Source organism: Manacus candei, unplaced genomic scaffold (assembly GCF_025592945.1).
Source record: "Manacus candei isolate 608988 ecotype Guabito, Panama unplaced genomic scaffold, ASM2559294v1 h1tg000047l, whole genome shotgun sequence".
NCBI classification, from domain to species: Eukaryota; Metazoa; Chordata; class Aves; order Passeriformes; family Pipridae; genus Manacus; species Manacus candei.
In genome coordinates this window covers 4,299,564-4,322,863 of record NW_026138095.1, presented here as the reverse complement: position 1 = coordinate 4,322,863, position 23,300 = coordinate 4,299,564, and the positions used below count along the sequence as shown (strand labels likewise).

Below are 23,300 nucleotides of genomic sequence, written 5' to 3'. Positions count from 1 at the left end.
GGCTTTACCAGTGTAAAAATGATTTAGTACTTCGATACTATTCTCATATGTGAAAGAAATGAGTGAAAGCTGATGTAAGGCACTTTCCCACTTGCAGAGCTGCCACTTGGGCTGGAAACATTATTTAGGTGCATGTGTTTTGGGTTGTTGTTAGCTGTATCCCATAATATCTGTGTCAAAACTATAAAACTAATCCTCAAGACATCAGTGTGCAGCTCAGACAGCACACGTACACCTACCACGATGCTGGCTGTGGACACACTGGTAATTTAATATCTCCCATTTTTTTAAAGCTGTGTGACCCTACCAAAGAGGTGACTTCATGTCTTGGCGTCAGGTTTACCTTCAACAAATTGCAGCAGTTCTCTCGTGCCTTTTACTGCTCACTTGTACCCAGCTGCCTCTGGATGTATTTGCTGCATGATTACACCTTCAGTGTCCAGATCACCAGACCTTTGCCCAAACCAGCCTGAGAGTGGCCTTACAAACACTGTGAGGAACTGGAGTGTGTTTGATTTTCCTTGGCTTGTTTGCTTTCCATTATCTGTCTTCATGGTGATAAAGAATGCTGCTGTTGACCTCAGAAATTCCCTGGCTTTGCTGTGTGGAAGACACAAAAGGAGGAACGATGCTCCCAGTAGATGCCTCGTGGAGCTTCTCCCCAGAGAAGCCAAGAGGAGGGAAGTGTGGACCCCATAAATAGCAGGGACTCTCCAAGAACATGTGCTGAAATAAAAGCAGCTAAAAATAGTCTCTGAGGCTAAATGTGAATCATCTGGAGAGCAACTAGCAAAAGTTTCTGCAAGAAAATCCTGAAAGGAGGAGGCCGAGCCCTCAGAAGCAATCATGGAAGCTGGAAGCAAACAGTCTTCCTATGAAAAACTACCACTTCCAGCATGTGCTGTTGGGGGCTCCACACCCTTCCCTGGCTCTGCCTTCTCCAGTTATGCTGAGGCTCAGTCCCATTCTTACTGGTGCAGTTTTTGGCTAAGTCTCCCTCGGGATGGGATTTTTCTCCCAGATTTTGACCATGTTTCAAGAACTGGAACTCCGGCAAGTGGACTCAGGCTTTGTTAGAACAGCCAGTCCACAGAATTTCTCCCTCTCTCCATGGTCAGGCAGTTCCCAGAAACACGGTGAGGCGGTAAAACTTTTCTAAAAATGGTGATTTGCCTTTGCACCCCTTCTTCCAGTGCAAATGCTTATCCCCTCCCATCTTCCCTCAGCCATTCATTCTTCCCTCCTTGCCAGCTATAATCTGCTCCCGGGGGTTATGAGCTCTTTCCAATGCAACATGTTTAATCCCAAATTGAAAAGTCTTTGTGAGCCGAGGCCTCAGTGTCATGTGGTGAATGTCTGAGATGCAGGGAGGGATCAAGGTGGCTTCTTAGTTACCAGTAGTTAACACAACCTATTGTGGTTGATTTAATTGCCATTTATACGTGTCTTTGTGCCTCCTACTCGGAAGAAGCTCGAGCTGGAAATGAGATGGCACATAAAGAGCTGCGGTTTTTGCCGTGGCACCAGGCGAGGCTTCAGCTATAGTGCAGCCATAGTGTGCTCTGACAGGCATTGAGGAGCAGCCCAAGCCTTTCTGCTGGACAATGCTGGGCCACAAAAGCAGCATTAGGGCCAGCAGCCCCAGCTAGGCGGGAGTAGCTGATCCCAGATGTATCCCGAGGCTCTCCAGAGCCAGTTGGGAACAGGACACGCCATCCCAGGGCCCCACTGCTGTGCCAGGAGCAGGGACTGACCTGTCACAGGGCTGTGGAGCAACCCTGGAGCTCACCTCTGCTCTCCACCTGGGCGTGCTTTCCCTCGGGGTGTCTTTCAGCTTCTCGTTTTGTGATGGCATTTCTAGCTGAGACACTCTTACAACAGAGTGCCAAATTCAGCGGTGAAGCTGTTTTCTGTCAAACTGGAAATGTCCCTAAAAATGCTGATTTTTGACAACTTGGCTCAGGGAAAAGGAAATTATGTGTAAATTTCAGAGCATCTCGCTTTGATGCCTTTCAAGAGTAGAAAGCTTCAGTTTCGTTTTGACCAGATTTTTAACAGGTATATTTAATCACAACATAAACGTTTAAGAAACATTTAAAGAAACTGATCGGCCCCGGCTTCTAAAAAAATTCTTTTAGTGCTAACTTTCACATTTTCCTTTAATTATTTTCGAGAGTATCAAAATTTCTCTTTCAGAATTCCCGTTTGCACCCCGAGGCTGTTGAAAGACAGGGCAGGGCAGCTCCCCAACAAAGCAGTCTAGGAATATATGGGAACTATATTTCATCAGAAATTGTTCTTTTCCATTCAGAAGAGGGATGACTAATGTGTGGTGCTTTTCCACTGGCTTTTTTTCCACGATGCATTTAGTTTTTCCTGACATGTTTAGAAGAATGCCACAGGAGCCCCGAGGCATCTTCTAACAAAGGAACGGATCACTTGGCGTTTTCACAGCGAACTGAGGCTTTTCTGGGTTACACACGTCAAAACGAAGCAGTGGGTGTAACCTCCATTACCCACCAGAAAGGAAACAGAAGGAAACAGTCTGATAAAACCGTGGTGTTTTATTAAGCACATGTTCCCATGTAAGGCCAAGAGATTGCTGCCTGCTGAATTTATTCCAGACTTCTGGCCTGTTTTTTAAAAAGTGTAAAGTGTGAGCAGATAAGGAGTTAATTTACCTTCTCGGATTTAGGCCTTCTGAAAGGTTCATGGAAATTGTGAATGGGAGAGAGACATTTTTAGTCGTGTTCAGCTTATTTAATTGTAATCTCTGCCAGTCTTTGCTGTGGAGTGTGGAGCCCTTCCCTCTGGGTTCACACCCAGGCACGTCCCATCCTAACTCTGGGGGAGAACTGGCCTCACCCCTGCCCTGGCCTAGGGGACACTGTGTCAACCTTGCTGCGGAGCTGAGCAGACCCATCCTCTGTCTCAGCCTGCTGAGGAATCAGAAATAACATTTCTTTAGGTTTGGATCTCTCCAGGCAGGCTCCAAATGCAGAGCTGCTGAATTAAGAAGCTGTACACGCTGCTGTATTCCTAAATTTTATGGAGAGACAGATGATCATCTTTTTGGCAGAACTCTTTGTGCTTAATCTCTCGTGGGCTGAGTGATGAAGCTGGTTGAAGGCTGCACACCCCAGGGCTCAGTGCAAATGCACTGCCAGGGGCAGGCAGAGGAGCAGTTTATTCTCCTTTCAAACTGTGTTTCTGGGAGTACAAAGAAGTGTGAAAACTCAGATGCAAAACCAGAGTTGTCTTCCCTCACTAATTCTGTGACCTCATTGTCTCCTCTTGCTTCCCAGTCTCCCTTACAACACTACTATTTGAAGTCAGGAACTGAGGCCCTACTGGGAAGTTGTATTTAATTGGTTTACTCCAGCCACACTACACGTGGTCTTGGAGGAGGAGTTCATTTTAAGTTACTTCCACACCCGTAATGGTAACTGTAGGAGGAAAGAAGAGGATTAAAAGTATATCCTCCTGAAAACTCTAATCTTTTAAATGTTTCTCCCTTCCCACTTTGGGGATGAGCAACCCTCATCAGCAAAACTAAGGGTTCATAAATTTCCATTGTTGCAGAAATCTGAATGTTAGGAGTTCGTCTAGTTTATGATTAACTAGTAGAAAAGGGCAGGAAGTGTTGTTATTATACCATTAAAAATTGAAAGATACTGAAAAAAATGTTGCCTGCCCTGACTCAAGAAGTCATTTTCAGAACTGCTTGTGAGCTATAGGAAAAAAGGAAAAAAAAATCTGCCAGATGAGTCATACTGAGAATTTTAAAATGCTTTGATCTGACTTCCATAATGTAAACATTTTTATTGAAAGCAACTTACCTGTAGAAGCAAAGATTAATGTTGAACAAGGAAGTTGGAGTGCATTTAGCTGTGACAGAGGAGCAATGGAAAACAGGATTCTTAAATGCCTGTTCATCTCTTCTGGTTTTGCACAGGCTTGTGTGAGCTCTGGGAACCTTTTCCATCTTAACACTTCTAAGAAATGGAATAGCCATTAGCACAATTAACACGTTATGAAAGGGACAACAAATTCAAAAGGGTGAGAGCCCAAAAGGACATCGGTTGTACTGGTTTGAGAGGTAGCACAGAGGTGGTGTGTTTTCAGATAGGCACTTTGGTTTCTGCTGCACTCGAGACTTCTGTTTTCCTCCTATTTCTTGTTCTCTGCAACTGCACAAATCTTGTATTTTGGACTGTGGGACCTCTGGGATAGGCCTTGGCATCACGAGACCTGACTGTCCAGGACCTGTTGCCGTAATGCAAAAGTTTAGTCACGTGTGTTGCTGCAGCAGCTGATTGTTTGAATTCCCTGTGTTTCCATCAACTACAGATGATAAAATTTTGGCATAGCAGATTGTTACAGTCGCTCAGAAATAACTGATTCCACTGCAGGCTTCAATCCTGCCACTGTTTCAGTGATATCTGAGCAGCTCAAAGCAGGGGGGTGAGACAGAAAACTCATTTATTTCAAAAAAATTAACATAGAGAGCTGGTTACAATTCCAGATAGAAAATGTTTCGTTAATAAGCAATATTCCAGACTGATGGGAGCACTTCATGGAGGTTTACCTTTACCTGAACCAAAGAAGCTGGTGCTGTTCGCAGCTCTGTGTGATGCCCGTGGCCGTGCTGAAAGGAGCATTTGATTAGGAATGCCTTGGCCAGGGCGAGATCTGGAGGCTTTAGAGTCTGCCCCGGGTGTCTTGGCAACGATACACAGTTGAGAGCCCTCATCAGCACAGACACAGCGTGTCCCAGGTCTGGCTTCACATCCCACTCGTGCGGGGCAAGAGGGAAAACTTTGCTGCTACCGAGACGGGCTCTGGAGACACTGCAGCTCCCTCAGAGAACTCCACAGCCGTTCTCAGTAAGTACAATTTTAAATCAAGGGACAATAAGTTTTCTTCCCTCAGAAGTCATCCTTTGTTCAAGCGTGGCTGCAGGTCAGGGATGAAAATCAGGCTGAAAGTTAAAATATTCAGAAGTCTGCTTTCGGTTAGTGCGAAACTGCTCTAACCAGCCATTAGTTAAGTGATGTGGGATTGAAGGAGATGAGTTTTAGAAAACGTTACAGGCTGGGAAAGCAGAGGCTGAGCCTTCCCCCTTTGTCAGCATTGTGTGTGCAGTGCTACCTACAGCAGAGCGGGGCCAGCGCTGCGGGCTCGGCAGCAATCCCTGCACGGCTGATGCAACAGGGAGCCCTTCCCACTGCTTGTGCTCCGAAGGCAGAGCCTGTGATAAAGCAGGTTTGAAGATGAGAACTTGAGCTGTTCTGTTTTTTTTCTAAGATGTCTGTTTTCTTATGCAGCAGTGGGGTACGCTGTGAGGTCTTGTTCCCTCTGAGGTTTTCTGCTTTCTGAAGTGTTTGTGTTTTGCTTTTAGTGGAGTAAAACGTGACTGTGGAATACCTGGAGAGGTATTGCAAGCCAGAGGAGAGGGTACATTGTGGTTGTATGGCTGGTTTAGGAAAGGGGTGTCTGGGTCCATCTCCAACCTCTGTCACAGCCTCTCAGCTTGGCCTCAGGGAAGGAGCTGATGTGGCTGTGCACTGCTAGAGGAGCCCACACAGAACCTTCTCTCCCTGCATGTGACGTCCCTGCGTGGGCTGGCCTGGCGTGGGTGGGCATGACTGGCTGGTCTGGTGCTCATGGCAACCTCTCCCCGTGCCTGTGATGCAAACAGCAGCCACTGCAGGTATTGCTGCACTCCTGGGGGAGGCGTTTCAGGGCACACACAGGGCACAGCCTGCAAAGAAGCAAATTCCTGTGAAGGACGTGTTAGCACCCAGAACGTGTTTCCAGGCATGTCCAAACACCTGGAACATACCTGAAACACACCTGGAATGCCTTGAACATGCCTGGAACACCACTGGAATGTAACAGAAACACATCTACAACACACCTAGAACACACCTAAAACCTGCCTGGAATGCAGCTGGAACATAGGAACACATGTACCTGAACACAGCTGAAACACACCTGGAACCTACCCAGACTGGAACGTGTTTCTAGGTGTGTTCAAGCACATGTGGACCTGGAACATGTGTGGAACACACCTGGAACACACCTGGAACACATACCTAGACCAGAACATATTTCACTGCCCAAGTATTTCACTGTGATACTTGTTTCCTACGAGGCTGCTTTAGGATTCCTAAGCCAGTTTTTCACCTAAGAGAAAAATGGGATATTTTAGTAACAGAAAGCAGCGTGGATATTACTTGTTCATTCCAGGTCCCTACAAATTGCGGTGTTGCCTGTCTGATTCCCTCATTTATCTCAGCAATTGTGCTCCATGAGGAGACTGTACACAAGCAGGAATCAAGTCCCCTTCCCTCTGCTCCTCCCTCATGGAACGTGCTTGTGTGTGTTAAATAAAGCCTCAGTGTTGGGCAGCTCCACCTTGGACTATCTGATGAGTATTTGGGCCTCCCTGTCTCTCTCTCCTTTATCTTCCCCCTCTTTTCTTTCTGTTCCTTCCTCTATTCTCCAGTAACAGTGGCACCTAATTAGGTCATGGATTGTTTCCTACTCAGAACCTTTCAGGAGATTTTGCAGGAGCTGTGGGGTTTGTTACTCAAGGCACTTGTTCTGCTTGCCCAGCTTTCCTGCTTTGTGCCTCTATTAACTGCTCCAATACTGAAATACTTCTTACAGGGCTGTGGCAGTAAAAGCCATGTTAGTTCCATAACAAGCTGCTACTGACTGCTCGGGGAGCTCCCAAAGAAACATTTTACTCTGAGATGAATCTGCTTTTCTGCATTCCCTACTGTTTTATTAATAAGACTATTTTCATGAGAAGAAGATTCTCACATGAAGCCGCCTGCAGCTTCAGCTGCTGCTCCTCCCTGGGGCCCAAGCATGGCCTCCTACTTGCACAAGCTGTTGGGATCCACATCTGGGCAACAACACACACGGTGCTGCTTTCAGGGCAGGACTGGCAGAATTGGATTTTTTTGTATCTCTAACTAAAATCTAGGAAGCACCAGATGCACCCAATTCAGTCTGCAGCCAGGAGTCTGTGACAGGGTGGGCTGGGACTAGATGCAGACCTTGCAGTGGGTATTTGTAAGAGATTCCTACCTCCTTCCCTCAAAAATACCAATTGTCTCCTGTTCTCTAATCCTACCTTTGAAACAAGCAGTTTATTATATGGTCCTAAATTACAGTTGTGAATATTCTTAATAGCTGTATAAATACCCAGACACTGGAAAAAAAAACACAGATGAAAGAAGGGCTGATAATTCAGAATGATTAAAAAGATTTCAACTTTTCTTCAGAGTTAATTGAAAGCAAAGGCTGTTGCCCCCTTACTGCACAAATTTCAATTAGGCTCACGGCAGAGCTGGTCACAGTGGCTGAATCTTTCCTGTAACAATTTGTTAAGGGAAATCTTTCCTGTTTCAATCATTGAACCTTGTTAAATGAATTTCATACAATGTTTTAGTCATTACCTTTCCTTCATGCCCAACTAAAGCTTTTTCGTAGCAATCAGTGGCAGCAGAATTTGCACTCTGGGAAGGACAGGACTGGCTTTGCCTGGTTGTGTCCTGCATAAGAGACTGTCCAGAAATCTTCATTCTGTGCTCTGCTGTGTCAAAGAGGGGCAGGTGGTACTTCCAGCTTCCTCATCAAGCAAGGTACCAGTCATCCAAGTGAGATGGTGGTGCCTGAGTCCTTAGCCTGAGTAAATGTTTCACCTGGAATGTTTTGTAACACTTTTCAAAGTGAAGGTCACACATGGCTGTGGAGGGACCACCTCGGCTGGCTTTTTTTCTGTGACTTTTTTGCCATTGCTTGCTAAATGTGGCTTAGCAAGAGTGGAGAGATGCTGGAATCTGGGAAATGGGTGAGGGAGACAAGAAAGCTGCATAGAAAGTAAAAGGAGATAAATCTAAATTGAGGGGCAGTTTCTCAGGGCACTTAGGATGTCCCAGGTCTGAGCATCAGTGCTGTCTCCAGAAATCTCACAAGGCAGGTTATTCAGTAAACTTCGTGGACTAGTAGATAACATCTCTTTTGTGGTGCATTTTTGCTCACATTTATATCCAAGGTTTGTTGAGTCACCTCTGATTTTTTTTGAGATTCACTTCTCCTTCCTTAATCAGCTCAAGCACTTAAAGCCAGTGGGTGTTAGGAGTAAGTCAAGAGTTTTGAGCTCAGCCTCTCCTTCTGTCTGAAGCTGAAATGGTCCAGCCTCAGGAACTTCTTGAGATACCCTTTTTGAGCAGGACATACTGTCAGGTTTACATGGAAATAACAACTGTCTTGATAGTTTTAATTCCTTTTTGCCTTGTATCCCTGTCCAATCTGCCAGCAGCACACGAGAAATCAGGGATGCAGGCTGACCTCCTGGAGGAAAAGGCATGCTGCCAGGGAAGTAGATCTCAGGTCTTTATAGAAGGAAGTGTCACATTACCAGCTGATTAAACAGATCTGACAGAGCCTAAAGCATATAGCGTTGAGCCTGAAGCTGTAATCCAATAACTGTCCTGAGAGGAACTGTGTGGCCTTTGGGGTGTTCCCAGGTGAGTTCCTGCAGTGTCTGCAGCCTCAAAGGAGAGTCCCCTGGGTCTTGTGCATTCCTCTGGGTTTGGGGTGGAGAAACACAGTTGTTGCCTTTTCCAGAAGGGACTGAGGGGAGAACTGGCCACAGCTCAGAGCCTGCTCAGGTCACTAAAAGGCTCTGACTGGGGTACCTTTGGCTCCAGCAGCTCAGGCAGCCTGAGGAGCCCAGCAAACTGCAGCTGGGTGGTGAGCTGGTGTTCACAGCTCACACGGGGCAGTGGAGCCGAGTGCCAGGAGGGCCCCTGTGCTGCAGCCCCCATGAAGGATGTGTCTCTCCTCACCTGCAGCTCCTGGGTGCCTGTTCCCATGTGGTGCTGCTGTGTGGAAATGCTCTCCTGGAGGGGCTGTGCCACATCCCTGTGATTGCCTCGAGCATGTTGGGTTTTTAGAGTGGCATTAAATGTCTGTGTTCAGGCAGCTGAAGCCATTCAGTCCTGCTGGACACCAGGTGGGAGTGACTGATGGCTGATCCATCCTTGGGCTGTCAGTGCTGCCTCTGCCTGCCTGGGGCTGTGCCACCGGGAAGGAAACAGGGAGCAGACACCCCACATCAGGGATAATTGACATCAGGGGCCCTATACGGACACTGCAATTATTTCCTTCATTTTCCTTTTGTCTAATTGTAAGATGTGTGATTGCCATGGGGGGGACCACCTACTGTTTTACTGTGATTTGAGAAAGCCTTTGAACTCGTTTCTTTTGTGCTCTGGTCACCCAAATGTAAAAACAGAAGCAATTAAAACATGGGAGAATTGAAAAGGTCTGGAAGATGGACATGAAAGGCTGGTCTGAGCATCCTTGGGGCCAGCTCTGCAAGGGGGGTGGAGGAGAGGGAGGACAGGTTTATCTTTGGAGTGAAGGGCACTTTTCCCCTGAGACTTACATGAGGTCTTACACCAGACTTGCAGCTTCCATGCTGTTTCCAGGCAGAGCAGTTGTGTCTGCAGGACAGGTACAAATGCCAACTCTTCTGGCAGAGCTGACACTCAGCCACGGATCTGAAGCGTTTGCTCTTTGTCTGTGGCTACTCACCAGTGCATGAAAATGCCCAAATGCAGAAAGGGCATTTGTTCTCTGTGAGCCTGGAGGACAGAAGTTATTCCTGGCGAGGAGGAGCTGCCAGCATTCAGAAAGTTGTAGGAGCAAAGTGGTCTGGTAGGACACACTTTCTGTTCCCCTTTAAGCTTGGTGGCCGAAGGGCATCAGAAGTTTCCAGCCTCATGTCCCAGCCTTGGAGGGACATTCAGCCTCCCTGGAGGAGCTCACATGGTCAGCACTGTCCCCAGGCAGGGCACAGGTTGATTAAACCAACAGAGATGCTCAAGAAATGTAGTTGGGACTCAGCATGAGTGAATGAGGGGTTTGAGGGCTAAGGCAAAAAGTGTCTTTAAGGAAAGGAAGGTTTGCTACTGATGTCAGTAGCTTTTAGACCAGGCTTGGATGGGAGTGCTGGTGCTCACTGGGTCATTGTGGGTGTGTCTGGTGGCGAGCTTGTTTTAGCATATTTGAATATCAAAAAAGTCATCACTTTTCTCAGGAACAGCAGCTAAAATACTGGTTTCAACTGGGGAGCTCTGTGATGTACTTTGTTCAGGCCTTGGGGAGACTTCCAGCTTTGATGTTGACTGTGATTTAATGATAAAATGGCAATATCCCTTGGGAAGGAAAGACAATTGGTGCAGTCAGCCACCCTCACAAATAACTGCTGTGCTGTGATTCAGAGTGCTGCTCTCACTCCAGGTCACTGCCCAGGGCTTGGTGGTTTGTCTGAGCACCAGTGAACAAAAGGACAGGTGTAGGAGGAAACACATCCTCTCTGCCACAGCAGAAAATTAATCATATGAAATCCTCTCACCCCAGAGCTGCCCATTGCTCAGGGAGGAGGGGAAGAGTGAAGCCAAATTTTTGATGAGGATGAGGATAATTTTAGTCCTGTACAGCCTCCATCCCAGCAGGGTCCTGCATGAGAGCCCTGGGGTAGCATTGCAAGAATGGGGAAAGAAGCATCCAAGTCCTGACTTTGTCGTGCTTTTCTTGTCTAAGCTTGGAGAAGTCACTTGAAAGTAGTTTTAGGGCTGTGTTCCTGCTGTTCAGCAAAGCCTGTAAGTGATTCTTGGAGCTTTTATCACACAAATATGGAACAGTAGCAATTAAAGGGTGGGAAGAAGGTGTCTGAACACCTTTAAAAGCACAGCCTCTCTCTGTCAGATTTCTTTGCAGTGCAATGGCAGCAGACACTTCCTTTTCATGCAAGTGGTAGGAAATTACACTGAGAGGATCTGACCTGTTCCAGGCATGGTCAGACACACGTGGACCTGGGACACGGAATACACCCAGAAAACACCTGGAACACACCTAAAACACACCAAGAACACAAGTACAGCACACCTGGAACATATCTGGAATGTACATACACACCTGGATCTGGAACATACCAAGAACACACCTGGAACATGTTTTCAGATGTGTTCCGGGTCCAGGTGTATTTGAACACACCTGGAAAACCCACAGAACACACCCAGAATACACCTGGAACACACTTAGAGCATGTCCCAGAGAGGGGGGAACAAGTCCCCTTCCCTCTGCTCCTCCCTTGGAATGTGCTTGTGTGTGTTAAATAAAGCCTCAGTGTTGGGCAGCTCCACCTTGGACTCATCTGATGAGTATTTGGGCCTCCCTGTCTCTCTCTCCTTTATCTTCCCCCTCTTTTCTTTCTGTTCCTTCCTCTATTCTCCAGTAACAGTGGCACCTAATTAGGTCATGGATTGTTTCCTACTCAGAACCTTTCAGGAGGTTTTGCCGTAGCTATGGGGTTTGTTACTCAAGGCACTTGTTCTTCTTGCCCAGCTTTCCTGCTTTGTGCCTCTATTAACTGCTCCAATACTGAAATACTTCTTACTCACAGGGCTGTGGCCATAAACACCTTTAGAAGCACAGCCTCTTTCTGTCAGATTTTTTTGCAGTCAAATAGCAGTAGCTACTCCTTCTTTTCATGCAAGTTCTACGAAATGACAAATGTCCAAGCTGTGTTGCCCTGAATCTTCCTCCCTTGTTCTCCCATGTCTGCCCTGCAGCACCAGACAGCACCTCCCAAAGGCCAGTTACTGGCAAAGATTCTCCTGGGTGATTTTGGGAGATCAGTGCAGCTGTCTGTCCACAGAACAGCAGCACTGCAGGTGAGCAGCACAGAGCCACCTGTGCAGGCTCCCTCTGCAATAACCCCACGTGTCCCCATGTCCTTTCTGGTGCTCTCTGTATAAAAATGAGCTCCTGTTGGAGTAAACTCGTGGTGTGTAGAAACTGTTGCATCGATCCCAGAAGAAACCACAAACCCCAGACATGACACTCTGACTGCTTCCAGTTAGACACACACACACACAGTAGGTTTGTTTTACGTCAGCTGGCATTTGTCAAACCTGTCACAGTTTATGTTTGCCACAGTGTTCTTTTGGGAACCATTAAGATTGGATGTGTAACCTGGGGAAAAGGCCACGGGAGTCAGATTCAAAATATTTGTATTGCTTGCAGCCAAGTTTCACAGCATGGCAAGGGCGTTTCACTGCCTTGGGCTGTTGGAGGTGTTGGTGTAGGGAATTAGGTGTGGGAATTAAAGACATGGCAAAGACAGAAGGTCACTGGGACCCCCTGCACGTGTTGATCTGTGCTCCTGAGGCTTAGATTGCTTACAGCCACCCCTTCCCTCCTCACTGCTGCCTGGTTTTTACTATGAAAAATAACAACGAAAGATTTGACTTTATTAAAGACATTTGCATTTGTGATGTTTACAGTACAGAGCCAGGTCCTCCTACTTAACTGTATCATGACTTAATGCAGTCATTTCAGTAGCAAAGCCTGATTCTGAGTTGATTTACACTGGAGTAATTCCAGGTTAACTAAGATATAACCATGGAGCAATCACAGTTATAAAAATATTGTTGAGTGCTGGGAGAGAAATAAGGGAAGGTGGAAGGACAGGCCCCCCTGGCAGGTAGTCAGACCAGTGTGAGTGTTTACAGACCTTACTCTGAAACAGGAACATGGGGCTGAAAGAACTGGTGATTGTGTATCTGCACACTCAGCCTCTCAACTGGAGTATTGTGGGTTTGTGTCAAAGTGGGAAGTTTGACAGAAAGTGCTGATTAAGACCAGGCTACTATCCCAGAGCAGACTAAAAATACATTGCATTTGTCATTGTGAACATTTGCACTTATTAATAGACAATACTAAAAAAGCCCTCCGATTCCATCTGTTGCAGTTTCTGATTCAGGCACTGTATGTTCAGGGGATTTGGCAGGTTTTTAAAAATCTCTGCCTTGGGAAAGATTTTTTTGCTGATTTTAAAATGACGACAGTGTTTTTCTGAAAGTTGTTAAAAACACTTTACTTGTTCAGGTCGATAAATCAGGACCAAATGCTCACTGTAACACCCCTGAGCAGTGGCTGAGGAGTACTGAGATCAGAACTGGACATGAGTGATGAATCCAGGCTTACATTGGCATAGTCAGGAATTTAGCCTCCCCTTATCAGTACATCAAGGACTTGAATAAAACAGAGAGATCGTGCACGAGGTGAATGATTAATAATGGTCATTTTTGATAAGACAAGGAATACAAGATTTATGTGCTGGGGAAATCTATAAGAAAAAAGGCCCTTAAATTTTTCAGCCTGATCACAGGACATGGCTGTTGTGAGACATGAATCTAAAAGGCAGCGTGTGCATCTGGTTCTTAAATAATTATCTTCACAGGAGTGCTAGCTTGGTGTGGAATGGAAGGGGCTGTAAACTGCAGCCCTGCAGTGTGTCACAGAGCCAAAGGGAATCTCTGCATGTGACCCTCCCAGCCCCTTGCAGGGGAGGGACAGGACACTGCCACCGTGGCTCTGAGGAGCCCATGGTGGTATTAAAGCTGTGTTGTTCCAGGCAGGGAATGTGTTGGAGGGTGAGCATCTCCTGTCAGTAGTTCCCATGCTGGTGACTGACAGCTGTGATAATGAGGTTATTGTGAGGAGGCAATCAGTGCACAGAAATGTTTTTATGTCTTATGGTCTGGGATCTTGGGCTTTTTTGTGTCCCGAGAGGCTCTGTCTCTAGTTGGCTGGGCCGGAGCAAAGGGCAGAACGTCAAATGACTGTACAAGAAAAATCCCTGTTGCTTTCTCATCTGCATTAGGTGGTTGGCTTGTCACAGCCCTGGTGGAGCTGTTTGCTGTAGTATCAAGACAAGAGTTTTGTAAGCGTTTTTATGTTCCTTTGAAGTGAAAACACCTGGGGAGCAAAGTGAGTCCATTAGTTCCTGTGGACAGCTGGGGCTTCATAGATGCTCCATTTTTAGGTGAATCCCCTTTGCTGCCCACTCTCTCGATGTTCCCTGAACTCTGTTGACTTAACTCCAGGTTTTCATGCTGGTTAATCTCAGTACAGTGCTTTGCCCCCAGGAGCCTCAAATCTGGATCTTGGCTTATATCAGAACAGAATCCTGGGAGAGGGATCTGACAGCTGGGCAAGGGTGGCATGGGGGAAGCAGGCATAGTTCTGGTTGCAAGGTTTGATAAAAAAAGCTTTCTGCATGTATCTTTTCTCTCTGTTTTTGTCTCACTGGAGATTCGGAAGGTGGTTTTCCAAAGCACCACTTTCACCATGCAAAAAATCTTGTTTTCTTTCTCTCTTCCCACTGACCTTCTCCTTATTATGCATCTGTGAGTTGCAAAAAAAAAAAAACCAAACCAGAAATGGCTGTCAGCTCCTGTCTCTCAGGGACAAGATTAAAATCCACCAAAATGAAATGTCATGGAAAGCATTGAGTTGTCATTCTCTGATGCCACAGAAAATTGACTTGCTGTCTCTTCCTGCTGCAGTGCAGAGCTGATGGAAGTACCTGACTTGCTAGATTTCAGTAGGAATGGGGATGGGTGATGAATAGGAACCACAAATCACAAAGCTAAAAGAATGTGCTAGGGATGGTCCAGGTTGGAAATTGGATCGTTTTGATGTCTGTACTGAGTCGTTAAGGATAGAATTCATGTTTCAGATGATAAGACTGTCCATGTGTGACTTTTAAATTACAATCTGTATGTTTCTTACTGAGATTGGACTTCCCTCTGTAATATCCAACCATGGCTCTGAAATGCTTTGTAGGCATTACTTGTAGAAAGTAGTGAAGGTTTTCCATCCATATGTTAATATTTTAGTGGTTGCTATTTTTTTTTTAGCCATATCCCAGAATGAGAATCGTGTTTCTGGATAGAACTGATGATTGAGCCCATTCCTGACATTCTGCATGATCCAAGATCTTAAACTCAAAAATAATCCTGAACCAGGCATATACAAATGTGCAGCAGCTGCAACTCGGACTGAAATGATTTTATTAATATTAGTTACTGAAAGGTGCTTACCCTGACAAGGCAGCTCCTCTGCTCACAACTGGTCAGAAGGAAGTGGAAACATCTGGTTCCTCATTTGGTGGAGTAAAGAGCCAGGAGTCTGCCCAAAAGTGAAAGATCCGGGATGCAGCAGCTGAGTGAACTGCAGAGTCACAGGAACCAGACCAGTTCACATCTCTCTTGTATCCATGGAGACCCAGGAACTGCAGGGGCTGGGTGGCTGGGGTCTGTCACATTGTGCTGTCACCAGGTGACAGGGGAGGATGGAGCTCAGCTGGCAGGGAGGGCCCTGCAGTGCTCAGTGCTGACACTGCCAGATCCTTGTGAGAAATCAGAGCCCAGGCAGAGCTGCACCTTAACCTGGTGGAAATGGTCACACACTGCAAACAGTTCAGCTCCTGCACTTTGCAACCTGCTCATCCTTCTGTCAACCAGCTCCCCACTCAGCCTGCATGGAGAGACCACAGCTGGCAGTGCCAGGGGCTGAGTCAAGACCACCTTGTTCCCTGGGGGTGTTTTCCCTGGTGACAGCCAGTTCCTGGTGTTGGTGGCACTGGGCTGGAGGACCAGCTCTGCTTAAGGAGTCCCACTAGGTATGTGCTACAGGAAGATGGCACTGGATTGATAAGACAGAAAAGGTGAATGGCCTCAGCTGCAATTTTCCAAGCAAATAAAACTTTGATCTGCAGTGTAATTTAAATGATATAAATCATACACAGTCTGGGGTCTGAGATGTATCTGGGTTCTCAACTAAAAAGCGTTTCCCATGGCACGGTTTGGTGTCTTTAAGGAATAGCAAATGAAAAAGGCTTTCTTTAAACTTCTATATCACTCCTCTCCCCAGGTTTTGTTGTCTTTCCTTACTGTTCACACCTACCTCATCCGTGTCTAAAAACTGGGGCTGGAGACAGGAGCTGGTGTTGGGCAGACCTGTGTGCTGAGCCAGTTGGGCACTTCTGAGGCCTTGTGTGAAAGAGATCATGAGATGAAGCAGAAAATAACATCTGTATTGCACTAAAAGTCAACATTTTGACAGAGGAGTTTTCTTTTGAGGTAGAAAAGTGTCCATTTTAGGATAGAAGAGGGAGGATCAAACATATCCTGGAAGCTGTGATCCATGATCTTATATTGCATGGTCATGTTATCAGTCTAAACACTGTCCTGGATTTGCACATCTCCCTAAGCACAGATGTGCTTTGGGCACAGTGGGCTCATTGTCCAAATAAAGGTTGGAGGGAGGTCTGGAGTGATGTCTCGTCATATAGATGTGGCTGCTAAAAGCAAATTCTCCCAGCAAGGAAGTGCAGATTGTTTCTGTTATTGATTGCCACGGTCTCTGCTTCATTGGGACCACATGGCCCACGTTGTTTTTGTAGCTGTCCTTTATTAAAACTGACAAAGAAGTATCAGCGTTTGAAAAGATGAGTCTTGAGAGTCCCCTGGGCGGCGTTTCCATGCTGTAAAGTGATACTGGCACATTTGATCCACAGATGCTTTTAGCACAGTGATAAAACAAAAGCTTCTCTTCCCAGGGTGGTCTTCTACACTACAAAGCTTTCTGGTTTTTTTCTGTGCTTAATGGGCCAGACCCCAAGAAGTGGAGAGAACCTGCAGTTCTCCCTGCCTTAAACTGTGCTCTCAGGATTTGGTCCTGTGTTGTTAAGGCAGGGAAGGTCCCTATGTGTATAGTTTTTTAAGGTATACTTTGCTGCTTCATCAGAGGCTCTAATAATGTAGTTTACGTTCACATGGGTTATCTGTGTTGGTTTTCAGTATTCCAGAGACTGGTGGTTGGAAAGCTTTCATCCTTTCTGGTGACCAGCATTCACAGTCCCTAATCCTCCCCTGTTCTTGTGCCTGACTTTGTAAGAAGCCAGTCAGAGCTCTGTTTGAACACACAAACCAGAAGATTTTTGTTTTGGCATTATATTTGAAGATACCTAAAAAAATTTAGATCTGAGACATTTCAGACTAGGACCTATCATGAGTGGAAATGTGTGACCTCAATCTGTCTGTGCAACAGCTCCTGATCTGTAAAATGGGAATACCATCTTCCCTCATTTTGCAGAGACTCTATGAAGATAAATTAATCGTTGCAGAGCACTCAGATGTCAGAGTGATGAACACCACAGAAAAGCTTGGGGGGAAATAAATAGTTCTGTCTGCAGAGCAGGCTGTTAGTAGTAGCCATAAATAAGACATGAAGCTACACTTTGATCAAGAGACTAAAGCAGATATTGAGTAGTGGCTGATAAACTGAGCACCATCCAGCCTGTGTCCTGGACACATCCAGACCAGTGGGAAGTAGTGTGTGATTGTGTGATTAAAGAGATGTGTTGATGCAAACAAGCCATAGGACCAAAATGTTGCACCCATGAGCTCAGTACAGCCTTTCCCTTGCTTTAGGATGTTCTGTTCTGCAGCCTTGCTCTTAGCATGTGTCATGAGAGGAGTATTAGCCACTGGTCAGCATGAATTATTCTTGTCCTGGACAGCTGATTCTTTTTCTTTTCCTTTCCTCTGCTAACAAGGTGTGTTATATGGAGTAGAGGCTAAAAGCTTAAAAATGTCATGAAAGTGTGCTCAGAGCTGACACTACCAAAAGGTGTGTTCTCCAGGCAGCCTGTCTTCTGCACACCATGCAAAGCAGAATCCAGCAGAATCCAACACATCTGTCAGAACCCCCAGCTCCATCCACAGATCCAGGCTCACCTGAGTCCTGGCCAGTTGCTTGCTCAGGTAGGGCAGTAACTCCTGGAGCCACGGAGGAGCAGAGTCAATTTGCCAGAGCAGAGACAGCTGAGTAAATGTGATTCCATCTTTCTGCTTGGCTCCCCCTTGGTTTAAGCTCTGGGGTGGCTCAGGGATGCTCACACTTTCCTTGCCATCTTCTGTACTCTTAAACGTGTCCGTGCCCTCAGTCTGCAGAGCCGTCCCAGCCCATTTCTAGAGGACAGGCTGTGTATTTTTCACTTGAAATTGCTCACATAGCCTATTGTTTTATTTTATTCCTTATTATTGGGCATTTTGACAAAGGCTAAACAGAGCAGATTTTGTGTCTGGCATATTTTTGTAACGCTTTTGACAGAGGTGCTTTAATCGTGGGTTCACAGCTACCATTATGAAGCACCTTCAGGGCTTGATACAAAAAATGCCAATGGTACAGTTGCGGTGATGAACAAAAACTAAACTGCTTTTCAGAGGGAAAGGCATATCCTGTTCCATTATCTGGCCTTTGGACTCACAGTTCTTGACTACTTGTCCCTTGTGAGGGGTTTTGGAGAGGAACACAGAAAATCTCTCCAAACGCAGCCTCATTAAGCAACTAAAGTGTAACCTACGGATGGCAAAAAGGTTACAAGTAGCTCCTCTCTAGAGAGAGCAGTGGGTAAGGCCCCCAAAATGTCTTTGTGCTGTAATTGGGTGTCACAGAGTCAGGTCCAGCTTCATTAGAGGCCCAAGGAATTGATGCTAATGGGCCCTCAGCCAGCCCCGTCCTGCCTTTGGTGCTCTCGTCTTGCACAGAGACCTTCTCCTGTGAGCCCTGTCTGACCCGAGCTGTTTGATGTGCCTGGCTGCCTGCCCTGCTCCTGAGGGTAGGACACAAGCAGGAGCTCTGCTCTCACTGATGTTAAAGGTCGTGGGGAGAGCAGACCCCCCTGGTCTACCCCATGGTGTGGAGTCTGAAGAGCTGCTTCCTTACTTACTAAAATAAGCCTCTCTGCAGACACTTGGGATCTTGTTTTTTTGGGAGTGGGAGCAGGGGTTGAGCTGAGCCTGCTTCACTCAGAGCAATGTTCCTGTGCAGCTGTAGTTTGGAGCTGACCTCCTCACCCCATCCAGGGGTGAAGGGATGGGGAGGGCAGGGAGGAAACTGCAGAAAGTTCTGGATAGGCTCTGTTGGCTGTAAGTGCAGCCTGCTTCTTCCCCCTCTACAGTCTTCATCTCACCAGCTCCACACTTCTCCCGTGTTCATCCTATCTCAGCCTCCCCCAGCCTCCCCTTCAAGCAAGTCATGGGAACAAATTGTAGTCTGGAGCGAGCTCATTCTGCATTCCCTCTGTCCCCTTTTCCCTACCTCAAAGTCTGTCTTTGCCTATCCTAATTGTAAGGTCTTTGGGGCAGGGACTGTACTCTCCCTGTGTTTCTGCAGAAACTTCTTAGCTTAATTAGGGATCATTCTTGGTTTGTTCTGTCATAATAAAAGGGATTCATAATAATACTGCAGTAATTCACACCAGTCTTGCTGCATTTCCTTCAAAGGAAGCACTCCAAAATAAGATGAGAGTAGATGAGATGAAGATCAGGCCAGCTGTAATTACAAGTCTGCAATATCTCATTTTGAAGCAGAGCAGTTACACACAGTAGTAACTTGGCTGACTCTTATTGTAGGGGAAAAACCCTATACAAAAGGTATTTTTACATATGTCTCTGCGAAATAGCCACCAATATTCATCAGAGAGAGCACGATTAAAGGCTCTTGAAGCATGATTGGAGTTGCCAGTTTTCATGAGATAATTAAGATGCAGGTTTGGTATATACATTCCAGTGATCTCATTATCTTCATTATTAATTAGTCTCTGTTCTTCGCATTTCAGCTCCAGTTTCTTGTCATTAGGGTGACTCGCCTGTGAGTGATGAGTTAGTGAGATTCAGAGGAAGCATTCTGCCCCTGGAACAGCAGAGGAGGTGCCAGCCTTTGTTCAGAATTGCTCCAGAGAAATTGCGGTGCTCTGCACCAGATCAGCAGGTTGTCCTGCCATAAACCCTTTCAGCAACACACCCTGCCCAGCGTTTCCTGGCCAGGAGCCTCTGGTTTCAGCAGGGATTCTGGTGCTACTGGAAATCATCGGATCGAGGGATCATAGTTTGGGTTGGAAGGGACCTTAAACATCATCTCATTCCAACCCCCTGCCATGCCTCTCCCCCTAACCAGGGAAAGAGTCAGCAGTGATTGTGACTTAGGCAGTTGTGTATTCAGCAATCTTCCTCTTAAGCACCCAAATAGGAATATTTTTCCCAAATTTCCTCTGGCATGCTTCTCCATAGCATTTTCTGTGGGATCTGGCAGTACCAAGGGTCCTTTTGCCAGTGTAACCATCTCTTTCCTTTCCTGTGGTAATAAGGATAAAAGTTTACTCTCCAGTAACAGGTGAACCCCACCTCAAATCCTGGACAGGAGTTAAGAGTGCACAAAGAGTATTTCAAACACCTCTTTGGAGAAGTAGGCACGTGGCAGGTGGGATTTAGGGAAAAACAAGATGAATTAAGCTGGAAACCGGGTGTGAAGGAACACCCTGCCGTTTTCAGGGGCCAGCTATTAAGGCCCTGGATGAGCACATCTGCCACCCTAGGGCTTTCCTTTGAAAAGCAGCAATTCTGCTGCTGATGGAGTCACAGAATACCCAAATAACCACGCTCAGGAGGGTCTCCATGTGCAGATCCTATTCATGCAAACTACACGTGAAGCCTGGAGCGAATTTCAGTGTCTGTGGTCATCTGAGCAATTACCAACCTGCACAAATCCCTCAGCTGCCTGAAATCATGACAAGAGAACAGACTCCAGCCTCAGATGGGAAAAATGTTATCACGCAACATCTCCTGTGGCGCTGACTCAGGGGAGTCGCAGCTGCTGCCCTGGGCAGACGTACACCCCCTCTGCTCCTGGGCATGAAGCACTTGAAGGCCTGGGTCACTCCCAAAATTAGTCCTCGTCCCTCCAAGAGAAGCCAGTGATGGCCACCTGCCCTCCCTCAGCCGTGACAGCGTGCTCAGCACTTCCCTTTGTAGGAAACGAATCGTAAGTCATATCAAACAGAAAATTGTCACTTCACCATGAAATATGTAAAAATAAGGTTTGTGTCTCAATGGAGATCAAAGACAGTTTATAACAATCTCCACTTAATCAGGCTTAGCTTTAATGAGGTGAGAAATGGACCTGTATTATTGCTAGGGTTATTACTAAATAAAGATTTTATACAGTCATTGTTTAATAAGCAGTGATTGTCTAAACCCTGTAGGTTTTCTAGGACCTTTATGAGAAACACTTCTCTCAGTGAGAGATTTGTGCCTTCTCAGTTATTACTGTGTAATAAATGGCAAAGCCCTGGGTAGCAAAGTGAGTAGTACATTCAGCTGGTGTACCACACAGTTGTGCTTATGTTCTTAACATCTCTATTATAATATTCATTTTAACTGTTGCTGCTTTATCTGTTTAATGATTATTTTACGTTTTGCTCATCACAAGCTATTGGAAGTAGGGCTGTGTTGGTTAATGGTTCTGTAAGTGTCAGGAACCATTTCACAATATCTGTAATGCTGCCTAATCCCTGTAACAATACAAACACTTCTGACTTGCATCTTTCAGGAAACCATTACAGAATGTACTGTGCAGGTAATTATTTCATTTAAGGTTGTTGTTTATTCTGCAGTGAACCCCTGACATACAACTGTCTCTTTCAAGTTGAATACTGAAAGGAAAAGCGGATTTTAGGAGTGCCCTATTTAATAAGCAGTGCAGTTTTCTGTCCCTAGATCTGTCTTGTAGAAAAGTGCTTTCCTGTTCATTTAGATTAATGAATAGAAGGATGTCTGGGAGGTGGTTTTGATCGCTGTTACACCGTTCATTATCAGCTTATCAGCTTCCCAGGAGAGCTTCCAAACAGGAAGGGTCTGGAGCCCCACAGCCACCGCAGGGAGCTCGGGGTCTGCTGGGTCCTGTGTGTGCAGGGACCCGCCCCAGCTGAGCCCTGCTGGCTCCCAGTGACCTCCCTGGACAAGTGGGGACAGAGCCTGTGCTGGCTGAAGCTGCACTTCGCTTTCATCTGTTGCTGTTACACCAAACCTAAGGCATCCCCCACCCTTCCAACGCTTCCCTGCTCAGCAGAGAGGGAATTCTTTTCTTTTTCCTTCAGTGAACTGCGTAAAGGGTCAAGTTCAGTGCTTGCTTTAAGCGTTGCACGTGAGAATCGAGGCTAATGAACTTCTCTCTCTTCTTTCACTTTTTGAACAGCAATATTTCACACTTAGGAGTCACTGGCTGTGACGAAAACGAGGGAAGGCTCAGGCAGTACCTGGGACGTGAGATGTTAAGCTGGTAGATGGGTTTGTCTGGCAGATGGGTTTGTCTGGTGGGCTGTGTCTGCCTGCTTTGGTCTGTTTGTGAGAATTTCCTTGTCCCCTGCTTCAAGTAACTCTTGGGTCTCTCTGGAAAATGCCCTGTCTTTGGACACAGCGAAGTCCGAAAGATTTGAGGACAGAAGTATAAAGTACTTCAATGATCTTCAGTGATTTACATTTACAGCATCTCTGTAACTCTGTACATGAGCACTGTTACTGAAGTACAACCTGAAGAGCTTTGCCTCTTTTGAAACACCTGTAGGTAACTTTAAAACCAGGTTTTGGAATATGGCCGGATCCAATGGCCAGGTAATGACTGGGAATTCTTTCCTTTTCCAAGCCTTTCAGTACCTTAAGGTTGGGAGGGAGGTGCTTGTCTGCATGTGTGATACAGCAGTGAAAACTGCCGCAGTCAGTGAGGGCAGGGTTAGGTCCTTGGACAGGGGAAATAATTTCTGTGGAAATAATACCCCCTTCTTCCTCAGAGTCCTCTGCTGCAAAGCCACAGAAACAGATTTTCTTTATTTATTTTTTTCTTCATTGGCACAGACAGCACAGCAAACACAGTTCTTTCGAGGTGTTGCGAAAAAGGAAGTTACACAACTTCTAAGTGAAGTGAATGTAAAATAGCGAAGTCAGTGTGACTGTTCTCAGCCTTTCTGTTTTGCTTCTCTTTATCTTGTAACTAAAGGGATTAAAATCAAGGACAAAACAGACATCACTTCCTAACAGGATCTGTTTTGCTTTGCAGCACACTGAGGGTGCTTTGGCCTGGCACCACCATAACGAGAAGGCCGTAGATTTTTGTTTAATCATCACTCTGTTGTAGGATTGAGGGAACACCAGGCAGGTGAGGTGTTCCCCAGTGAACTCTTGATGTTCCCAGAGACTGTCCCTACCTGGGGACCTCACAGCCATGTCTGCCAGGGCAGGCCCTTCACTTACTAGGTGTCAGAAAACCATAACTGGTTCTTAAAAATTCCTCTGTTGGTGTTTCAGACGTGTTCCTGCAGACTCACCACCTGCAGGAAAGTTGTCCATGACCCTGGGGTGGGGAGGCTGGTGGGTGCAGTGCCTGGAGTGAGGCAGTGCTTTACCTGCCCTCACCCAGATCTGCTCTGGGACCTCCCCACAGAGAACAGGTCTCTGCCCACCATAGGCTTGAGCACTGATATAGATATATAAAGATATATAGATATATACATATATATACAC

At 46.2% G+C, this 23,300-nt stretch overlaps 1 protein-coding gene across 2 annotated transcripts in view; it reads left to right on the top strand.

The window, feature by feature from the left end:
* The window catches only part of RAB11FIP4 (RAB11 family interacting protein 4), a 114,668-nt gene that overhangs the window by 60,505 nt on the left and 30,863 nt on the right, over positions 1-23,300 (top strand). The window lies entirely within an intron of this gene.